This window comes from Polypterus senegalus, chromosome 9, assembly GCF_016835505.1.
Source record: "Polypterus senegalus isolate Bchr_013 chromosome 9, ASM1683550v1, whole genome shotgun sequence".
NCBI lineage: Eukaryota > Metazoa > Chordata > Cladistia > Polypteriformes > Polypteridae > Polypterus > Polypterus senegalus.
Window position 1 is genome coordinate 1,542,546 of NC_053162.1, and position 23,672 is coordinate 1,566,217.

Sequence of the window (23,672 nt, forward strand, 5' to 3'; positions counted from 1 at the left end):
ACTGCAGGGGTGCAGAAATCCAGCGCCCGACTCGTCCGACGCGGGTAAATTGACCGTTGTTGGACAAGTGTGTTTCTCTGGTTTCAGTTGTCCGCGGACACGTGCCATTTTCTGGTGAAAAAAAGAATTCTATGTGCTTTGCAGGGCACATTTCTACCACTACGTTCCAATTTGAAACATTTGGGTACGTACTTTGTGCGGAAACAGTCTACTTAGGCATGTTCTTCATGTCTCCGATTGGTCTTCAATATTGTCTACAAAATGACGGCTGATTTGGAAGCCCTCTTACGGTCTTACACAAGTATTTTACCCGACTATTTGGAGATGCGGTCATTTATTTTCCTGCTGACATTACAATGTAATCTGATGATTTTTCATTATAATCAAGAACGTTTATATATTATTGATAAAATTCGTTGTTTCTACATAAAAATGCGGTCATTTTACTTACAATGCAAATGTTTTCACCACGTAACAAAGCTTGTTAGGCTCTTAATCTTTCCTGAAATTTGCGATTTCGTGTAGGTTGTGATATATTGAGGAGTTAAGAAATTTATTGCGTGACAACATCAATTTTGAAGAGCTGTGTACAGATCGTTTTTGATTAGAGAATTGTTCATATAAAAATAAAAATAAAAAAACGGTTTCGCGCTGTCAGTTTATTAAAAATAAAGAAAACATTCGAATGGTTTCCAAATGTTATGAAATCTCTACAAAAATCTTCACTTAGACGCGATTATTTTTCCCCCCCCCCGACAACATCGGTAATATTTACTTCTTTGGAAATGTACCATCTTGCGGAATTTGAAATACGTCATTAGGAATTACCTGCGTAACCCATAATGCACTGCAGTAAGCACGTTTTTCTCGCTACGGATGAGAAATGGATCGATTCTTGATTAAAACTGGCACAAGAGGCCCTGAAAAAACCTGACAATGAGGGCAAGAAAAGAAAAACAAAAGCTGAAAGGGGCCGCGAGTACGATAAAAGACGAAAGCGCTCTTTTCAATTGCAATGGCTCAAAGAGTTTCCGTGAGTAAATGCAGGCGACACGGACTCCGTTTTTTTGCCAAATTTGCCGTCGGTATCCACTTATTGCCGACAAAACATCCACATTATTTACCGGCAAGAAAGTCGACAGAAAAGACACACTACTGTCGCATCAGCGGTCTGCGAAACACATTGCCTGCATGTCAAAGCAGGAGTCTAAAAGTAAGAAAAGCGTTTTCTAAAGAGGCGGAGCGTTCCGCTAGGCTGTTCAATACGGCTACTTTAGAAGAGTCTGACCCATGACCAGCTGTGGAATTCTGAATCACTCAGAAAAAACCTGAAAAGTCGCACCATCAGTCCAGGAACCATGCAGTTCAGCCCATGCTGTCTGAGGTGGCAAAGATTCTTGGGGGAGAAGATGTTGCAAGACAAAAGCTGAAGAACATGAATCGGGCCAGTGCTCTGTTATGTAACTGTAATGTTACGTAGCTAAAATGAAGGCATCGTTTATTAGGGAGTTCAAATGATAACGGGATCTTTTATAGAATGTTCTAGAGCAAGGTGGCAAAATATTACTCCCGAAAATGGAAGGCAGTTTCGGTATCAATAAAACTATTTTTCACTTTTGTTATTTATTTATGGGCAAGTGAATTTAACTGGCGGACAAGTAGAAAAAAAATTTGATTTCCACACCCCTGTACCACCACCATGATACCCGACTGCGGGCGTGAACTTCTTATCGTGGAAAGGTGCGTTGGTGTTACGGGACTGCGACGTCCAAAAAGTTCCACTTTTGACTCGGCAGTCCACAAAACTTTATCCACAAAGGGTTTGGAGGGGCAATTAAGAGGTTTCTTTGGGCAAAGAGTCAAGAGAGTCCAGCTGCAGTCAGGACAGTTTTAGGCCTCGGACAGATTCAGCGACCCGAGACATTCCGAGGCCGCTCTTTTGACTCCGCCCGCTTTACACGCCCCCAATCCCACCCCCGTGTTCGCGGTACGCTTTTGTGCTAGATGTCTTATTATAGTAATGGTGGCAAACTGAACGTGTGTGCAAAAAAATATTCTAAATAAAAAAAGCTTCACCAGGATAAACGGGCGTGCTGATGTAATAAACGTCTCCTCGTATTTGCTGCGAGGTCGCGAGCCATCAACAAATGGGCACGCAAAGCCACTCAGCTAACAGAAAAGTTCTTAGCTGGGCGACTGTATCCATCCCTGGGAATGAGTTCTTTTATAAGTGTGGCGTGTTACGTAACCCCAATCTATACAGATATTATAGAAGGTGGCGATGGGTGGCACAGTGGCACAGTGGTAGCACTGCTGCCTCGTAGTAAAGAGAGCTGAGTTCACTTCCCAGGTCCTCCGTGTGTGGAGTTTGCATGTTCTCCCCGTGTCTGCGTGGGTTTCCTCCGGGCACTCCGGTTTCCTCCCACAGTCCAAAGACATGCAGGTTAGGTGGATTGGCGATCCTAAATTGTCCCAAGTGTGGGTGCTTGGTGTGTGGGTGGGCCCTGTGGTGGGCTGGTGCCCTGCCCGGGGTTTGTTTCCTGCCTTGCACCCTGTGTTGGCTGGGATTGGCTCCTGCAGACTCCCCGTGACCCTGTAGTTTAGGATATAGCAGGTTGGATAAAAAGGCGATGCCCCTCCCTTAGTGATACAGCGGTAAGAAATCACTTCGCTTTCTTTAATGGCGGCTTTTATGCTGCATAACAGACGAAGGAAGCCGATGGCAAGTACCCAGTTTGGGAGTGGGGGTCCGATGTGTACAGCCTCCCATTTTCGTCAATGCGTTGGAAGGATTTTCAGCATCGGGCGACGTTATCTCCCAACCGTCTGTCGGCTTCAGAGGTGTGCCGGGTAATGTGCCAAGGCTTTACACTCTTTCTCCATGTGCAGGCCCTCACTTGGGTAAATCATGCCATTCTAAACAAGGCACAGAGGAGACGATGTCATGCTGACTCTGACGTCCTCCAGTTGTCTCAAACTGTCTTGTCTTCTAACGCTTGTGCCAAATCTGACTCTGTGTCAACTGTGCACGCGAGTAGAAAAAGGCGGATTTATAAGATAGATCTGCTCAGAGCACAGTGACGTATCAAACTAACACACTTATTACTTCATACCTCCTCGTGCTGCTGAGGGCGAGTGCGTCATTCCTCTCTGGAGTACAAACTCCGCCACAATTAATGCAGCGTTAAAATCAATACAGTGAAACCTCAGGTCACGACTTCACGACTGTAATTCGTTCCAAAACTCTGGTGGCAACCCGATTTGGTCGCGAGCCGAACTAATTTCCCCCACAGGATTGTATGTAAATTCAATTAATCCGTTCCAGACCGTACAAACTGTATGTAAATATATTTTTTTTAAAGATTTTTAAAGCACAAAAATAGTTAATTATACCATAGAATGCACAGTTTAATAGTAAACTAAACGTAAAAACATTGAATAACACGGAGAAAACCTTGAACAGAGAAAAGTAACATCGCAGGAGTTCACGCCACGGCCTTACGAACCGCTCGCTGGAAACACTTTTTTTTTTTTTTTAAATGAGTTTTAAGCATAGGGAAAAAAATGAAAACTTCGTAATTTCTACAAAAACTAACCATCAGCAACCAAGAAAACTAACCTCGCATGCACACACGTGTGACCGAGAACAACGCACAGGGGGAGACTGAGCACGTGCGGAAATCATCGGCGCGTACGAACTGGAAGGGACACTGGCCTGTTCGTCACCCGAGGGTGTGGTCGTGAACAGGTGCTAAAGTTTGGTGAACTTTGTGGTCGTAACGCGATTTGTACGTGTTCAGAGACGTTCGTGACCCGAGGTTCCACTGTATTCAAATTTTGTACACCAGAAATAATACACAGAGAGGACCACAGAGACGTCTGGCCCGTAGTATTTGCATATTTTGACTGTTTACACAAATTCTACGATTTACTCAATTCAGAGTCTATAAGAATATGGAGCGGAGTGCAGCATATCATTTGTTCTTCTTCATCTTCTTCCTTCACATTTCCCATTTTTATACTGTACAGGGTCAGCCTTCTGGTGCGACTCAAACCACCTACAAATGAACACCAGCAAAACCATGGAGCTGGTGGTGGATTTTAGGAGGCCCAGACCCCTCATGGACCCCGTGATCATCAGAGGTGACTGTGCAGACCTATAAATACCTGGGAGTGCAGCTGGATGATAAACTGGACTGGACTGCCAATACTGATGATCTGTGTAAGAGAGGACAGAGACGACTATACTTCATTAGAAGGCTGGCGTCCTTCAACATCTGCAATAAGACGCTACAGATGTTCTATCAGACGGTTGTGGCGAGCGCCCTCTTCTATGGGGTGTGTGCTGGGGAGGCAGCATAAAGAAGAGGGATGAACTGGTGAGGAAGGCAGGCTCTATTGTAGGCACAGAGCTGGACAGTTTGACATCTGTGGCAGAGCGACGGGCGCTGAGCAGACTCCTGTCAATCATGGAGAATCCACAACATCCACTGAACAGGATCATCTCCAGACAGAGGAGTAGCTTCAGCGACAGACTGAGGAGACCCCACACTATGTGACTCGGGGGGTAAACGTTAACATTATACAAAGTTATTGTCTGTTATACCTGCATTGTTATCACTCTGATATTTAATATAGTTCTTTATCAGTGTGCTGCTGCTGGAGTTTGTGAATTTCACCTTGGGATTAATAAAGTGTCTGTCTGTCTGTCTGTCTTCTGATTCCCAGCGTAGACCCTCAGCCACAGAGCCACTACTCCATGGAGTGCAGTCTATAACTAACGTATTAAAAAGTGCAGCCTCATGAACGAGACCCGGCAAACGCTGATATAAAACGTGTTCTATAAAATACAAAATGTGAAGATTTGTTGTTCAATTTGTTTCTAATACGCGACACCAAAATGAGTGCTGCGGACACAGAACTGACAGACCTCGATAGTTTAGAATTTTAATCAATTCTGAATACACGTCTGAGTAAGGGGAGGGGCTTCAGAAGGGGGCGTCGGTTTACGGACCTCACAGTGTCTGAAGTGCTCAGATCTGTCCGAGGCCTGAAAGTGTCCTGACTGCAGCTGGACTCTTCTCCAAATATCAGGCCAGCCTTTATGCTCTTCTTGTTTAGCTGTGGTTCTCCTCTAGCAAGTCTCCTATGGATGCCATTTTTTCTTGCCCAGTGTCTCTCTACTGGAGTCATGAGCTGACCTGATGGAGGTCTGCTGCTCCTCACATGTTCTTCTCCTGACCTCCTGGATGAGTTTTTATGTGATCTTGGAGTCTTTTATTCTGCTAGGCCAGACACTCCTGGGCAGGTTTTCTCCATTTGGAGATGGTGACCCTCACGGTGCCACGTTTCAGAGATTGCTTTCTAACTTCCCCGACTTTCTTTCTCAGGTGTTCTGGAATTTCTTTTGACCGAGGAGTGGTGGGTTTCTCGTTCAGAACTTTCTTTTTCAACGTCGCATTGCTAGAAAGGTTCTGTTCAAGTGATGTCTGGATTCATAGGGCTGGCAACCATCAAGCTTGGATGTGTCTGGTCGAGTATCATTCACAGTGCTGTGAAAAAGTGTTTGCCCCCTTCCTGATTTCTTCTTTTTTTTTTTGCATGGTTTTTTCACACTTAAATGTTTCAGATCATCAAACAACCCAGAATAAGACAAGACACGTTTTCAGGAACACAGACAGTCGGTGACCAACGTAACGTACTGCGTGTGTTATGCTTTGAGAGAAAACTGAAACCTGCAATTTGCAGCAAAAAGAAGAGGAAAGCAATCAAAAAAATGAGTCCTGCTGCTCCTCGGCCACAGACGTCCACAACGGTCAAGGCAGAGCGAGAGACAGCAGCAGTCTGAATGTCTTCCACGGTCACATCGCCTTAACGAGGCTCACCTCTGATGATGAGGTTAAGGAGGAAGAGCAGAGCAGCTCAGAAGATGAAGAGGAGCAACACAAGATGGCAGGGAGACCGCGAGGAGAAGGAGTGACAGAACTGCGACCTTCTTCTGTCCTCGGAGTTCCAGGGGAAGTCACCTTTACTTTTTGACACTCTCTCTCTCTCTCTCTACAATTCTACAATCGCTTCTCATTTCAACAGAAGCCCAGTTTTGAAGTTTATTACCGTCGCTATGAAATGATTTCTACTTCTGTTTGCTTTAAATTTTGGCGTCGAGCATCGTCTCCCAGACTGAAGCAGTGCTGTTAGCGGGGCGTCACGTCCTCTGCCACCTGAGCCGCTTTTCTCATACAATTCTCGATGCCCCAGTCGGGGTCTCCCAGCGGCTCACATTCGTGCTCAGCCACGGCTACTGTTCTGGAGGTGACCCCACCGTCCCCGCGGCCTGTGACACCACATGTCATTGCGTCGTCTTCAATTCAAGCTGTCGGGATCGGCAGCAGCTCTCCGAATGGAGTCGGCGTACGCAGACAGGGTAGGGTGGTCAAGTGAAAGAATCGACTCTCTCGTATACTCGGATATGGGGATGGATATTTGAGGAGGAAACCGTAAGACAAGGATTCTGTTTTACATTATGTATGTTAACTCTTTCAGGGCTGATGTCTGTCAATATTCAGGGGTAAAGGACGGTAATCAGCTGTAAACTGCAACAAAACTCGCCCTTCCGTTTTAGTTTGACTCCCTTTGCTAAAGGGAAAGTTCCGTAGGTTTGTTGATTTGACCTCGATTAGGGCCCTAACACAACCTCTAAAATGGCATCGACATCTGGCGAGAGACCAAAGCGAATGTGCAAAGCCGAATGCTCCGTGGACGTTTTACGTAATTTCGTTAAATAGGACTCGGACTTGTCGGACTCTGTGCATGATGCAAGTGATCTGGAGATGGAGATCGAAGACGAAAGTGAGGTCCCCGTATCATCCGATCGGTCCCCAGCTGATCGTGGCGCTGAACATTTTCGTGTAGCTGATGCGCCTACAGAAGCGTTTGCCTGGTAGGACCACCACTTATGATGTCAAGAGGTACAAACCAGACTGCGTCACATTGCAATCGCCACTGCCACCCACCTGCTGTGTGAAGACAGCCTGGCAGCCTGCCCATCGTGTATTCCTGCTAACCACTGAGGTGCCCCCACACAGCCACTGCCGTCAGAGATGCCAAACATATGCCAACAGCAGCCACAGCACATGGCAAGAGAGGTTTTATGTGGATTTATGTGTGAAGCCACTGCTTTGTGTGCTTTTCAGAAAACTGAGTTTTTTGGACAATTCAGCCCTCAAAGAGTTAAAAACCATCAACAACAAATCAAATCAAATGAATTATATAGTGAACAATTATTAAAGAAATCGGACTCTGCAGCTGCATGAACAAACGGTAAAGCGCCACTTCCGGTTAGCAAAAAGAGGCCAAAAGTTGACAGAAATCGACGTTTTGTATCTGACGCTTGTGTGCAAAATTTGATTGACGTAAGTGAAAGCGAACTCAGGTTATCGTCTTTACAGACACACAGACAGACAGACAAACAGACAGAATTCTAAAAATGATACTCTGGGACTCAGGGAGGTCTAAAAACTTCGAGATTCATCAAAATCTCGACATCGAACCTTCGGGTGACTCCAAGACTTACCTGATACTTCATATATGAGAAAAGTAAAAAGGAAAGAGAAACAAGCTGTGGACATTCGTCAGAGTTAAAGAGCCCAGCTTGGGGGGATCGACAACAATGAAGCAGGCGCCAGTGGCGGGCACTGATAAGGACTCAGAGGCCACCACAGCAGGAGGAGAAGCTGGTGACAGAGTGATAAAAGGAAGTCCCATTCACCCGCATTTATTTGTTTAACAAACACGGGGGGCTCTGACGGTGGTCTGCAGAATGTGCACAGAGGATTCCTCAGCTTGGTGTCCCAGAAAACATCAAAGTGACTAAAGTGACCATCTGTGCAATGCAATTTAGGACATCTGTGTCCACTTTAACTGGTCCCAGTTATCTTCACCACAGTGTAACCCAGCAAACATGGGCACCAGCTAGGACCCATCGCTACAGGGCATGCCAGCCAGAAGTACATTTCATAGAGCGCAGTGCGATTAATGGGACTCGCAGTCACAAGGCGTCTTACGGTGTCAGAGCGACTGCAAAATGTTAGGAATTATAGACTTGAGAATGTGGCACCCGACAGACAGACCCACCTGCACCCGGCCCACCTGGGGCTGTAACCAGAGTGCCAGTGGAAAATTCAGACCCCAGTGGGCATCCCTCAGTGCTACCGAATGTTAATCCACCAGTTTGCTATTTACCGTCATGTTTTCAGTCTTATCGTAATGTGTGGCGAGACACGAGACCACCGACGCGGTTTGACTGAATATCAAAAGACATTTGGGTGGCAGGCCGCTTAATGGACTCCAGCTAGTCTGTTACTTTTATTAAGTGACTTCCATAATATGCTCCGACGGTCCGATGGTGGGCCACACAGCCTCCTGGTGTTTTAGAAAAGAACAGGTCATTTACTGGGGGGTCACACAGGTGAGGGTGACACATAGCAACTACCTTAGCAACAAAAAATGTGAATATGGACCGATATCAAAAAAGGGGGAAGAAAAAAGGAGCAAAGACGGATGGAGAGATCAGAGAGGAACAACAGACACTAAAAAATATGAATATGCACCGATATCGAAAAGTTAGAGGAGAACAAAACAGACAGGAAGGAAAAAGGGGTACAAAGTGTAGGTGGGCAGAGAGACCGGCAGTTAGGGCACAGCTCTCTTATTGGTCTGCCTACAGATAGATGTGAAAGGCACCATATAATAGATAGATAAATAGATGGATGTGAAAGGCGCTATATAATAGATAGATAGATAGATAGATAGACAGATATGAAAGGCGCTATATAATAGATAGACATGAAAGGCGCTATATAATAGATAGATAGAGATAGATAGATGTGAAAGGCGCTATATAATAGATAGATAGAAAGATGTGAAAGGCGTTATATAATAGATAGATAGATAGAGATAGATAGATGTGAAAGGTGCTATATAATAGATAGATAGATGTGAAAGGCGCTATATAATAGATAGATAGATAGATAGATAGATAGATAGATAGATAGACAGATATGAAAGGCGCTATATAATAGATAGATAGATAGACATGAAAGGCGCTATATAATAGATAGATAGAAGGCCCAATATGATAGGTAGACAGACAGGCAGGCAGCATAAGAAGGCCAGCAGATAACAGATGAATAACAGACTTGCTACGTACGCCGGATGCTGAACGCTAACTTCGCTCCCTTTTAATTTTCAGCGCCCACATAAAGCAGACAGCTGGCCCGCAGATATGGTGGTCCAAGCAGCAGGTAGAATAATCGCACTGGCGCCGTCCCCATCATCCAGACCATGCAGTTGAAGTTTTGTGTGAAGCGCCAGAGTGTGGGCCATCGGGGACTTCAGCCTCGGTGTGTCACGCGCACTCACGGAGGCGTACGCCGTCTGCTTATTTCAAGTTGCGTGTGGACACCGACGCCATTCTGTTAAATTCCACAAAGGCCAGACGTGCTTAGGATTTTGTTTCTTTATTTTTACAACTGGAGGAGCCGAGCCAAGAGAGGGGAGACGCCACGAAGGGCTTTGTGCCGAGGTCCCTCCGCCATGCTGCACTTCTTTATTGGCACTTTATCGGGTTGTCACTTCACATTCACCTTTTCATTTTGGAAGGTCCTTGGTGTGTGAAACGAGTTCTTTTCAGCTTTGTAAAGGCCCTGAGAATGGCAGGTGTAGTTGTTTGGCTTTGGACTTTACACCCTGAGGTTGTGGGTTCAAATCTCACTAGTGATGCCACTGTGTCACGTCACCTGCCTGTACTCCAACTGGAAAAACAAAAGAAATGTCACCAATTGTACCTCTGAAACGGTGTAAGTCACTCTGGATAAAGGGGGTCAGGTAAATAATAATGTTAGATGTTAGTAATAATATTAATGTGGACCACAGAGAAATGCTTCATGTACAGTGCAGGATACTTAAAGACCAAGTGGTCCTGAGCGTAGCGCCTGTGGACTCTCCTTGAATTTTAGAAATCTCTTTCCATCTCCTCCTGATTATTTATGGACCCTTGTCCTAAGTTTCGGGGACCCAAAAATGGACATCCTACGGTGCCACTCTGAAGGACCTCTCTGTTCTGCCCCCCTTAGCTCAGTACCAATGCTCTGATGAGACCCTCGCTCTTAGCCTCACTGATAGTCACTGCTGACACTCTGCACCTCCAGCCTCTTGAGAACAAACTGATCAGGGTGGGCTTTGGCTCTTTGTGACGCTCGCAGCTCTCTTCAGGTCTCACGCTGGCCCCCGACAGCGACTGCTATCAGTGGACCTCCGTAACCTGGCGCAGGCTGATAAGGACGATGGGTCAGATGTCGGTGGCCCAGGGGATGACTCATCTGTTTTGTGAACTTCGTTCGGCTCAATAGGGGTCATCGTGGTGACTTCGCTCTTATCTAACTGTTGTACTTTCATTAGAAGCCATTTTACAGTCTGCTCCTGTCACTCATATAGCGCCTTACATGATCAATCTGATAGTAAACTGGAGGGCATCACTTGGTAAGACCACAACTTGAGCGGACCTTGCAGCCTGAGGTGTGCCACTGCCACCCTGCGTGTTTCAGGATGTCACCCTTGGGTCACAGACTCACTCTTTTTATATTTAAAGGCCCCTTTATATTTGGTACGTCCACATTGCCGTGAGGGTCCACTATCACCATAGACACTTGGAATGAGCGACCAAGTAGTGTGGTGGACAGTAAGATGTTTGGGACTTTCCACTTATTTCTTCCAAGAAAACATCAAGTCGAGTTTTGAGAGGACTGGCGAGCTGTGTTGGGCTGAATGGCCCGTCCTCGTCTCGAGTGTTCTGATGTTAATCTACAGTGTGCGTGACCTACGTTTAAATTTAATCATCAGTCCTTACCCTCGTGTCGGCGACTCTGGGTCTCCAGGATGTTGTAAGTGTGCAGCCCCGTCAACTAGATAAGAACACACGAGCTCATTCGAGAAACAAATCGCGTGAGGCAATGCCACCCACACCTCCACATCCCACCATTGAACAAATTCATGGCGACGAATCACCCGGACCCCGGACAAGGATGACAGTTTGTGCAGACAGAAATGGAAAAATCTGCAAGAACAACACGGAAAGGCACAGAAAGAACGTCGGCAGAAAAGCCCGGGTGGGATTCTCTTACCACACGGCGTCACACACTGAACACTTGAACTGGAAACGGACCAGGGTGGGCATCCTGTGTGTGCGAGCAGAAACGGACCTTCACTCCAACAAGTCACCTACTGAATGAGGGCAGGGTGGAAGACACAAACCCGAGTAACGTCCACATCGGCAGCACCACGATGGGTCAGCCATATGGAGACACTTGTGAGGTCCTCTGCTTCTTCTTGAAGCGACTGTGTGCATGAAACAACTCGGACCCCCCAAACAACGATCGAGACAGTTCCGAGTTTTGTTGAGAATCTCAAACAGAATGCACCGTCAAAATCCACTTCAACCAGAGGAATGTCACCTACGGGACGTCGGCTACTTTACGGCTTCAATGTGTGGAGCTGCTTGGACACCCGATACAATGCCAGGGAAAGACGGGGCACACAAGACACAGAGGGAAGCAGCGCATACAGCAGCCCACTCCTTAGGTGTGTTAGCCATAGAAGTGAAAGAAAGAAAGAAAGAAAGAAAGAGGGATGAATAAAGGGAGTAAGAAAGAAGAAAGAAAATAAAAGGGGGATGAAATGGAGCACAAAAAGAAAGAAAGAAAGAAGGAAAATAAAAGAGAGCAGAAAAAAAAGAAAGGATGGATGAAGAAAAAAGAAAGGGGATGAAAGGGAGCACAAAAAGAAAGACGAAAGAAAGAGGGATGAATAAAGGGAGCACAAAAAGAAAGAAAGAAAGGAGGGATGAAGAAAAAAGAAAGAAAATGAAAGGGAGAACAAAGAAACAAAAAAGAAAGAAAGAAGGAAAATGAAAGGGAGCACAAAAATTAAAAGAAAGAAAATCCACCTAAAAAAGGACGTGTGTGTATGTGTGTGTGTGTGTGTGTGTGTGTGTGTGTGTGTGTGTGTGTGTGTGTGTGTGTGTGTCCCCGTCTGCTTACTGGTGTCAATGTTATTTAGCACAATACTGTATTTGTAAAAGGAGTGCTAATGTTTCTGATGCCCCATCTGTTGGAATGAAAAATGAAATGCATTTTATTACCATCTGCCTTACAACATGCATTCCTACAGATGGTGCGCTGCAGCCGTTAGCGTTAAAAACACAGAAGTCGTTCATCTTACACAGCTTGTATTTATTATAACAACTTGATCACAAAAACACAGCGTGCAGTACCAGGAAATTTAACAAGCCCTCGAGTGTATGCAGCGAGGACCTCACGGCCATTTTCTCTAAAGACTCGACACCCCCCCAGTTGTCAGCCATACAACGATGTCGAGGACGGATTGATGCGGTTGTAAAAATCAAATCCCACAGGGTGACGTTTATTAACTCTGTAAATGTCCCCTCCGTCCAGACGGGTGCCACCCTCTCCATGGCAGGTCCATAACAAGGAGTTATTTAATCAAATTACAATCATCACTGGTGTCTGGTCAAACTTGATTACACCCAGAATGCTCGGCTAGTCAGGCGGCTGATACAGTGACTTGTGCCCCCCTCAAAGAAGGGGATGGACAGGAGGGCCCTCCGAACGGTGGTGTCAAACAGCGGCTAAATCAGAAGTCACACGGACACCAAGCTCCTAAATTCGCTCAGCAGGTTAGAAGGTCGGTGTCAGGACCAGACACAAATGTGATGGCAGCGCGTCCACAAGTGCAGCGTCAAAGCCGCCATTGATAGTAAAAGAACAACATTGGGAATGAAAACCCACCTCGGTGCCCTCACCCACACATGGTCAGAAGCCTGCATGGAAATTCCTGTGTGCACGTGATGGACTTCAGAGCAGAGGCGGGTGACTGCCATTCAGAAACACAGCTGGGGACGACTGACCGTGAGAGCCACTCATCAGTCACACGATCATAACATGACAAGTTAAAGACTCAAGCACAAAGGCTCCAGCCAGCTCTTCCAGACACTTCCTTGGTGGGCACAGGTAGAGGCCCCCCCTCCGTTGATTTCTCGTGCAGGCGGACATGCCACCCTTTTGTGAATGGGGCCAGCTTTGTGTGGCACCATGATGGCCAGTGGATAAAGTGACAGCGTGGGGAGCATGCGAGTCACCGCGTCACCCTGAGCCAGTGCTCCTGTTGTGACAAGACACACAAAGAATCTGATAAGACGGGCGTGTGACTAAGGCCATGCCCACAACGTCCGGGCGTTGTACTCATCGCGCTTCACTGCATTTGGTTTTCTAGGATTTTCTCTTAGCCTTCCTTGCACCTTTGCCGTTACAACGCCATTGTATGCGTCACGCTTTGCACCTCAAGTCCCCGTCACACTACATGACTGTCCAGTGCCTTGCGGATGAAGACTTTGATTATGTCATCTTAGTGAGATGGGGGCAGTCACAGCGTGTGCCAGCGACTTGGGTGGCATACGTACTACATCTCCATTTTCACCACCTTTTATGAAAAAGCTTCCCAGGGTCACAAGCTTCTGAAAACGTCGGCATGTGGAGGGGCGAAAACAAAGACTTTTGAAAATGCAGCCTCTAACTGCATTCCGATTGGTTTGTGCTTCTCACGTGACCCGTCCCTGATTGGCTCCTGCTTATTACAACGTCACATTCCCTGACTGGCCGTCTTTCACAAACGAAAGCTGCATTCCAACATGGCGGACGCGGAGGAGTCACGTTGCATGGCGCCTGTTGTGTTTTACACAAGTACGGGTCGCACACGTCTTCCGTGTTTTAGAAGCAGAGCTTATTTTCGAAAGGAGTCCATACAGAAATTAACCCATGTGATCTCTCTCTTAGGGGCGGCATGGTGGCGCTGCTGCCTTGCAGTTAGGAGACCCGTCTGGGTTCGTTTCCCGGGTCCTCCCTGCGTGGAGTTTGCATGCTCTCCCCGTGTCTGCGTGGGTTTCCTCTCACAGTCCAAAGACATGAAGGTTGGGTGCATTGGCGATCCTAAATTGCCCCTAGTGTGTGCTTGGTGTGTGTGTGCGCCCTGTGGTGGGCTGGCGCCCTGCCCAGGGTTTGTTTCCTGCCTTGCGCCCTATGTTGGCTGGGATTGGCTCCAGCAGACTCCCCGTAACTCTGTAGTTGGGATACAGCAGGTTGGATAATGGATGGGCGGATGGAGGGCCTGCTGGGATTTCCTCCATCTCCATTCAGAGATGCTGACAGGACTTTCATTTGTCCCAAAGGGAACATTCAGCTTTTAGAGAGGATCAGCCTTGTAAGTGTCGTTAGAGATCGGCATGGCATCCCATCCAGGTCAAGAACTTTGATCCTTCACCAGGGAGGGAGGCCTGAAGGATGACGTAATCAGAGGAGTGAGCCTTCCTGGAGTCTAGAATCATAAGAAGAACTCTTTCCATTTATAAAGCGCCTCTTCTCACTATACTCACAATACTGCAGGGCAGCATTCTTGTGTCACTACCCCCTTTTTTAGCCCACAGGCATGCTGGGAAGTGTAGTCCCATGGTGCAGCCCTGTAGCATGCCAGGAGTGCCACCATCACTGCCTTCTAGAAACATCTGCCTGACCCCGAAGTACTTCTGTCAGACTGGGGCCACACAACGGAGCGCTCCTGGGATCCAATTTAAAGAGAGGAGTTGGGAGAAGAGTAGAGAAACGCAAGGATTCACCGTCCATTTACGTGGGTTATTGTGTAGAAGGTATTTGGGAGGAATTGTTTGAATGCCACACCTCCACGCTAAAGCTTCTCATTTTCCCTGGCAGTGGAAGTCAACTGAACGGCCAAAAGCCTTGGAGCAGATTCTGCCTCAGGGACGAGAGCCTCCCCGTGTGAGGTGGGGGGGCAGCACTGGGAGGTTTCATCTTTGCGTCAATGCACCTGAAAGACCACTGACCGCCATTAAAGGGTCGGGTATTCAGGTGCCACCAGGGCTGAGGAGGTTCAAAGGTGGTCGGTCAGGGACGGTTCTTACGATTTTAGGGGTTTTGTTTCTAAAGCGATCCACACCACCAGTTTGTGTTCTCACAGGCACCGCTGTTTTGGGGGCTTTATGCCGCCGTGTGACGTCATCGGGCCACCTCTACATCAAAGCAAATCTTTTGTGCTGTAAAACTCTCTGTAGTCGGGAGTTTTGGCCAAGGGTTTCGATTTTACTTTCGATATCGGGATTCCGGTTGTGCGTTTCTCTTCATCTTTCCGGTTTTGACGCTCATCTCCTGGTCCATTAAGCCCTTAATATTTTTTCCTCTCACTTTCCCCGTTATGGTGTCACATGAAGGGTGGATTGAGTCTGACAGTTTCCTGAACTTGCATACAGTTAATCAAAGCCAAACACGTTAAAAATTATCTGCTGAATCATTCAAAAAGTGGAACAGACGGGCACATTTGGCTGTGCGCACCGCCTCCCGGGTACTCGGCTTTCTACTGTTGCACTGGTACTAAGATGTGGACCTTGGTATCAGTGCCAGCTTTCAGACCAAAACTCGGTGGCTAAGGACCCGGGCTGCTATCTGAAAAGGCTGCCAGCTCAAATCGCGTCACGCTGACGGAGGGGATCCTACTCTGTTGGGCCTTTGAGCAACGAGGCGCTTGACCTGAACGACTGCTCCGGGGGGTGCTCTGCAATGGCTGTCCCCCCCACAATTTCCCCTCGGGGATTCGTAAAGAGTTTCAAATCACAATATGGTTCTGAAGCATTAAGTGTAAATGTGGTGCACCACACTGCAGCGATGGGGGGGGCGCCCCGTGAAGTCCTACGTTGTTTTCTCGACGGTACATGGCGGGTGTTTTTTTCCATTGGCATTTGCGGGGGGATTGAGAGGAAAGCCGACGTTTACTTGAAAACACTGCTAAAGTACCATTTTAAAATGTGGGTTTTCCTGGTACTTTTCCAGCACTGGTACACCATGCCACCCTTGTGTGTCGCTGCCTCCATTAATCGGAGTCCGCCTAACCGCATTATTCATTAAAAGAAGGAACTCTGCTCTTTAAAAAGAAAAATACACAAAACGCTCCAGCGAGCAGAGCCGTTCCTTCTGACTGCCCCGGAGCTCCTGGTGCCACGTGGGCCGCCCTTCTCTCCTAAATCTGAAGACTCCAATGGGCAAACGCAGGGTGGGCTTTAATACAAACTAAGAGTTAAATATTTACCCGTGTCCCATTTCATGCCCTGGGGGGTGCGTGACCTTTACACATCCGTCCACCTTAACGCTCTTTAATATTCCAGCCAGCGGCGTGACATGCGATCCCAAGGGCTGCGATTCCGAGGACCTCCACGTTTTGTTTTTTTTTTTCCCTTTCTGCTCACAGAGGACGTTTCAAAATGTGAGCTCAGCAGTTAGGAGAGCACAGGAGTAAAATGGCTTCATTGTGCGGGGAGAACTTTACAGGGACACGGAGTTCTAGGGAGAAAATGAAATAGAAAATCAGCAAGCGGTGCCTCCAAATCACCCGAACAGAAGGAAGGAAGAAGCTGAAGGCGGCTCAGGCTCAGCACAGTGCGGGGGTCCTGCCGGTCAAGATAGGCTGGGGGATCGAGGAGAGCAAGGCCGTCAGAAAAACTCAAAAGTAAAAACCTAAAACGGGCACAGCAGGCTAGGCCGCAGCACACAGACGCCATCTCAGGTCAGATATGTGTAAAGATACCAGGCTGAGTCCGCCATCTTCGAGACCACCGTGCTGTCTCACCAGTTTATACACATAAAAAGCTGCCTTGGGCGATCGCAGCCTCGTGTGCCGACTTCTCGGTGGCAGATCTTAAGTTAAAGGTGCCCCGTGCTGAGCACCCCCTCCACTACACCCACGATGACACAACTGTGGTGGGGCTGGACGGTAACAAGGGGGCCCATTGACGGGGTGGGGATTAACCATTAAGCAAAATGGGCCTGTGCTTAGGGCATCGGGGGCACCACAGAAACTGCAAATGGGGCGGGTTCAACATAAAGGGGCTCCCACATGAAATAAAAAAGATACACAGATAGATACAGAAAAATAAAAATGAAAGTTAACGATATGCTGCATATTAATCTTGGGAACACCAGAAAATGAGAATGTGGTAACTGGCACACGGCCCACCGAGGCCCACGTGATCGTTCTCGTCTTGGTCATGTCGCCGGTACCATTCAGTCATCCACTGAGAAGGAGTGCAGCTCATACATACGGGGGCACCAAAATCTGTGAAGTGCTTGGGGCCTCTAAAGGTCTTCACCCACCCGGCCCGGCCTATAGAGGAGCTCCACAGACCCCTCGGTATGACACCTAGAGGACACCAAGGAGCTCATGACTGATTTCAGGACAAGGAGGGACGAGCCTCTCCCCGTCCACATAAATGGGGCCCAAATACAGAGAGGGTCCATCTTCAGACTACTGGGGTGCCTGACGTGGTCCACCAACACCAGAGTGCTGACCAAGAAAGCGAAACTAAGACTCGACTTCCTGTGTACGTGAAGGAAATGAACTCTGGAACAACGGGGGGCTTGGGGTCTCTTTATCGCCCCTCCATTGAGAATATTCTCACCCACAATCAGATAACCCAGGATGGGATCTGCTCCATAGCAGACAAGGCGGCCCTGCAGAGGGTCATAAGGCAAGCAAAAAAGTCCCCCGATACTCGGCTTACTCCCCCTGCAGGACGTTTGCTGTCTACGCAGAGCTACAAAAGTCCTCCCAGCACACCCCGGTCACCATCTGTTGGAGCTGCGGCCATCAGGTAGAAGGTCCAGGAAAATCAAAGCCTGCACCTCCAGACTAAAGGACACTTACTGCCCGACTGTGGTCGTCAGGTCAAACCGGGCACACGAGGACAGCAATACACGACCACATCTGCAAATGTCCACAACCCCTAATTGCTTATTTTAGTCTCAGAACAGCAGCATTCACAGTTTTAATGGCTCCTTATTAGCAACAAGATGCAAATGACAAGGCCACCTGCAGTTCTCCATTTCCACCGTGAACTATCTGGTGTTGGCTCAGATCAGGTATCCAATACCACTAAGGGACGAGAGGGGGCGCCGTTACTAACAATCTTGCCTCTCTCTCCAAGACGACGCCCCTGGAGGTCAAATGACTCCGCCCTCATCCCTCCGAGATGCCCCGGCCATGCCGGTCTGAACCACATAAAGGTGGCAGTTTGTCCGAATGAGGCGTCTCAGTCTCGACCAGAACCTACTGCAGGACGGACCCCTACAGGGAGACCCTTAGCAAAGAGCCAGCAGGGGCTCCAGTTTGTGAGCCGACTTTGCTGCCATTTTTTCCTCTTTTTTTGATTAATTACTAAACAGGGTGGGTTAAGGTTAGCACCCCAACTTTAGACTTTGTCCCTCGTCCCCAACACTGGTTTAATAAAACACTTTGAAGAGAAGGACGACTGAGAATTGTTCGTCCATTTTTGGGCTTCAGAGCACTTGGATGACATCCTTGGAAAGGAAGAAAAAAAAAAATCTACGGCATAAGAATGACCTGTCATGGCAGAGTACGGCAAGGACAAGAGCAGATGCCATAATGGGCGGATGTCCCCACTGCCATAGCAGGCCAGAAGGCCACAACGGATGGATCATGTGGATGGAGGAGCAGCCTGGCTGAGATAGTTCCCAGTTCTAATCCCAGATGGGGAGAAGGTATGATGGAGGGACAGGAGGAGCCTGGACATCGGGGACAATTCATCCCCAGCTTAAGAAGGGGCAACGCTCCTCTGGTTTGGTCCCAGTTTGAGACTTGTAGTTCAGAGGGGGCGGCCCTGCTGGGGGGGTAGCTCCCCATTTTGGGAAGTGCCCGTATGACAACATAAAAGGAGGTGGCGTCTCCAATCACTCTTGGGGGTCAGAAGGAGGTGGGCGCTGCTCGCTGGAGAGAAAGAGTAAGAATTGCTTCACTTGGATGGGGTTATTTTGAACTCGGGACTTGTGTCTGGGAGTTTAGGGGACCCCCCTGTGGTCACACAGACCATGAAATTCACTAAGATTCGTTTCTGACGAGGATCGGCTTCTACTTAAGCAACTGGATTAGAATGAAAACCTGCAGCCACTGCGGCCCACCGGGGTGACCACTAACAAGGGGGATCCAAAGCGCTAATTTAATCCTCATTTTAAGCACTTGAATCACCTAACCCACTCGGAGGTGACTAAAACTACAGATGTGACTGTAAGTACGTCAAAGTGGCACCTCATTCTGTACAAACTGCCACAGCGAGGACCCCCAACTGAAAACACTTCACAGAAACAGAAGCCATTTAAAAAGCGGCCCAGCGGGACTCACCTGTCCAGGGCGGCTGCGTTATCTGTACTTCAGGGCTCTGTACTCCAAGCAGACGATATCCTTAGGGACGTGGCGCCGACAGAAGCGAGGGACTTGGCTCTCCCCCTGCGCCATGGGAGCGTCTGGATGTGCTGCACAAGAGGAGAGAAAATGGCGGTCAGTCCCGTAGCACAATGCCAGGTTCAGTTCTGTCAGTTAGGCGTGACATTCAGTCGCACGGGAGTCACACAACACGGAGGGGGATACCTTCTGCTGCCCACCCCTCCCCCAGCCTCCACCCCTGCCCAGACCAATTATGGAGGCTCACTGGGAAACGCTGATGTGCTGTTTACTGGCGTTTATAACACGGAGCAGGAATTGCAATTTCCTCTCTGCACTTCACAAACACGGGAGCTGCCGTCATTTCCTACTTTTACCGTTAAACCACAGAATGATCCGACATTTAAAGCTCTTAAGTGCACAGTTGGTGCCCACTGATGCCCATCTGGGTGCCCACACCGTCCACCTTTTGGAGGACCGCCCCGCACTTCCTGTGTTTGTGGTGCCCACGTTGGCCAGCGTCCCCCGACAGGAGCTGATGTGTACCAATGTCAGTGGGGAAAAAGTAAGTGCACCCTTAGCTCAAACAGCTGGCAGGACCCCCTCAAGTCGGCGTTTCCTAAAATGGTCTACCAGCCTCTGATATCAACTCCTTCATTGCAGAATTCTTCAACTGGATGACGTTTGAGGGGTGCCCACTTCAAACATCTTGGTGGCTTTGTCTCGGCCATTACTCTGTGGATTTACTGCTATAGCATCATTGCAATGTCCACCTCAAGTTGAGCTTCAGCCTTCTGACAGGTGGTCTCATGTTATCCTCAAGGGTCCTCGTCTTTTTCCTACTTTTCTGCAGCGGGGTAGCGGCGGTGGGCTTGCTCATCTGCGGCTCAACTGAACCTTCTGCTTCCTTTCGGTTTTGAGGCCAGCGGGCAAGTTGAGCTGCGCTTTTCATTTTGCTCGTCCGCATGTCAAACAGCTGCCTGAAACGCTTTTAGGCCACCGTGACTGTGAAAGCAGCGGACCACCCGCCCACCCCCTATTTTAGAAATCAGGGCAGCTATGAGCTACGTCTTCAGGATGACTTATGGGGGTCCAGTTCTAAAAGGGGCAGCATGTGCAGCTGACTCTGCGGTTTCTTATTTAGAACTGCATGGAGACCACCCGGGGTGGGGCAGCATAAACCCACCACAAGCAAGCAGCCACTGGCACATACGGCAGGGCATACAATTCAGGCACCCGCACAGCAACGGCCCTGCGTGTCCAAAGTCGTCACTGCCAAGCCAGCAGGTACACTGGGCATGGGAGACACATTTGTTGGTAGCCCTCCGCCAAGAAAGAAGACCCCACCAATTGTCTCTGGCACCCATCACAGTCGATTCTGTAATTTTGAACAAAAATCCAACTGTGCTTTTGATTCAGCAGAATAATTCGAAAAAGAACAAAAATGAAAATGGCAGGACGGCAGGGACGGGACCCTTCACCTCACATCTGACTGCACAGCCCCTGCACACACCTGGAGCCCACCATGAGACTCCTGCACCTGTCCACCCACTCCAGCCGTGTCAGGTGTCAAGGGGGTCTCTTCCTTCCCCGGAGTGCGTGTTTCTGTTCAGTCCACAGATGTTCCATGGAATTCAAATCGTGAAGGGCCTCCTCTCACAAGAGCCCCATGTTTTGTTCTTCTCCTCATCCTGTTGGGGGGTCCACGACCTGTGACTGACACAGACCACCCTGAAACCAGGCAGGACGTTTGGCTCCAGAATGTCCGGATGGTCCTGCAAAGACTCAAGGAACCCCAGTGACAGACGCAGCCCCCAAAACACGACTGAGTCTCCTCCACGTTTCACGGCAGGTCTGCTGTTCTTCAATTTCTCGACTGTGGACATCGAGCCGATGTGACTTGTCAAGAAGGCCCAGTTTGGCCTCATCGTTCTCCCAGAAGTCATTGGGGCTGGTCAATATGCATTTTTAGGTTTGTCTTCCAACAGATGGCCCTCTGTCACTCAAAAAGCTGTCAGATGGCGAGATCAGACGGCGGTGGTCCTCGACCTTGGAGTTGAGCTTAGGGTCTCTTTGGAAGTCGTCCTTGGTTTTGTGGCCACCATTCTTACCGTTTTCCTCTTGCGAATGCATCCAGAGAGGTTGGCTACAAGATCAGAGATGCCGGCTTAGTGTTGCAGTGTGGAGGAGTGAAAGCAGACTCTTAATTCTGCTCCGATTAATCTGCGCTCATTCCTTGGCCCGTCTCATTACAACGTCTCGTTCCCAGATTGGTCAGCCATATTCCAATATGGCTGACAGGGTGGCGCCGCTTCTTGTGTTGCTTACCCGTGTGCCTCTTCCTCACGCACAGCTGCTACAGCAGGTCGGTGAACCCTGGGGCTCTTCAAGGGGCCTCACCTCCTTTTCCCGTTTCCGCCGATGCGTGTGTGCGTGCCCAGTGTAGGCAAACGGCGACATCGTCCGCGTTTTTGGTCCTTTTTAATGTGGGCGGAGACTCCTTCATACACGATGTGTGGCTGGAGATCGCCGGTGTAAAATGAGAGCACAGCAGTGCGGACGAAGCCTCCGTTAACAAAGCGGATGAACTTCAGTCCAATACAGCAAGTGTTGTGCACAGGGAGGCAACCTCAGCATTTGTCTTGGGGGGCATCTCATTCCTCGGCTGCCCCTACCGAGACCACCTCACTTGGGGTCAGAGGCAGTGCCATCTGTAGCTCCAGGACCCGATTCGAGCTCAGGGTCCTTTAAGTGGACTGGCTGGGGCCGCGCGCCCCACCTCGGGTAGGAGACCTGCACTCCGTCTGTGCGCTCCGTCTGTTCGCTCGCCCGGTCACCGTGACATTTCTTTTCTGTGGCCTCCATCTTGGTTTCACACAGCGTCGCTTTAAATTAAATTTGTCAGCCAAGAATACCTGTCCATTAACTTCACAAATCAGATTACGGGACGCTTGTTGTACCCCACAGATAAATCACAGAAATTCCAATACGATCGATACTTTGACCGTTTAACAAAATGATACGCGAAAACTCAGGTCACCACTTATAGTTAGTTAGTTATATACAGTATCTCAGATGAGAGTAACCAAATGTAAGCGCCTTGGGCAAGGAAAAGGCGCTATATAAGTAAAATGTGTTATTACTAAATGTGATAAACGAATACGACGACAGCTCCAGAAATACTGGCACCGTCAAGAAACACGAATGTAATGACGGGTGGCACGGCGGCGCACTGGTAAGGAGACTCTCGCTGTGTGGGGTTTGCATGTTCTCCCCGTGTCTGCCTGGACTTCTTCCCGCATTCCACAGACGACCAACATCAAGCCTGGACATTTTGCAAGTGCCATGTACTGCTTTGTAAAAACATTAAAATAAAACACACACAATATGAACGACAGGCGCTGCTCAGTGACCAGCATGGCGCAGCAGTCAGCAGGCACTTGAACTTACGCATTGATGTAACAAAAGGAGGTTCTAAAATACGTCACAACAGCAGGCCACCCCAAGGCAGCCAGTCCCCAGCCACTACCAGCAGGCCACGGCCTACTAAGGCCCAGATGAGCAGCGGGATTTAAAGTTTAAAAAAAATAAACAAATACAGTTCCAAACATCTCTCATATGGGAGAGGAGACCAAGTTGCCCATTGAATTGTTCAGAATGCACAATTTACTGAGAAAAACTCAAAATGCTCCAAAGATGAGACAAGCCAGTGCCAGTGCCAGTGCCAGCGCACAATCCAAAGTCAAAGAACAGAGAAAACAAAGTAAAAGATGGCAACCCTCACGTAAAGAATTCACAAACTCAATGACCCACTGCTGGGTCCTCCTCTGACTTGAATATAAAGGCACAGTGGTGACATCAGGGTGGCCCCGCCTCCTGGGGCTCCACCCACAACACACACACACACACACACACACAATGGCCGAACGTTTAAATATCACACGACACGCAAACCCAACAGAAAAGAGATGAAAAACGTGAAAACTATTCTAATCATTCACGGGCATGGGACACTGCGTTGTGTGCCAACTTACTTTATGGCGCCATTTGGTTTCTACTTCTGTTTTTCGTATCACCTTCGTTTCTTGTTGTTGGATTTGAATGTGACGTTTATTTGGCTTTGGGTGCTATTTAGTATTTTAGACCTTTTCGTCGCTAACCAATTTTAGATCAAATTGAAATGGGTTACATTTCTACCCACTGATGAATTTAAGGGCACCATAAAGAATGTGGTGAAGGAGACAAGTAGCGGTTGTTCTGTGCGTTTGTGTACAGTAGCTATTGAACTGTAGAGACCGTACATTATA

At 48.4% G+C, this 23,672-nt stretch overlaps 1 protein-coding gene across 2 annotated transcripts in view; it reads right to left on the reverse strand.

Moving 5' to 3' along the window:
- Positions 1–23,672, reverse strand: part of lrrc8aa (leucine rich repeat containing 8 VRAC subunit Aa) — a 43,198-nt gene that overhangs the window by 13,757 nt on the left and 5,769 nt on the right. For both annotated transcript variants that reach the window (XM_039762589.1, XM_039762590.1), the window contains exon 2: positions 19,327–19,457. The gene's annotated coding sequence lies outside the window, so the exon portion shown is untranslated. The remainder of the gene's footprint in view (positions 1–19,326; positions 19,458–23,672) is intronic.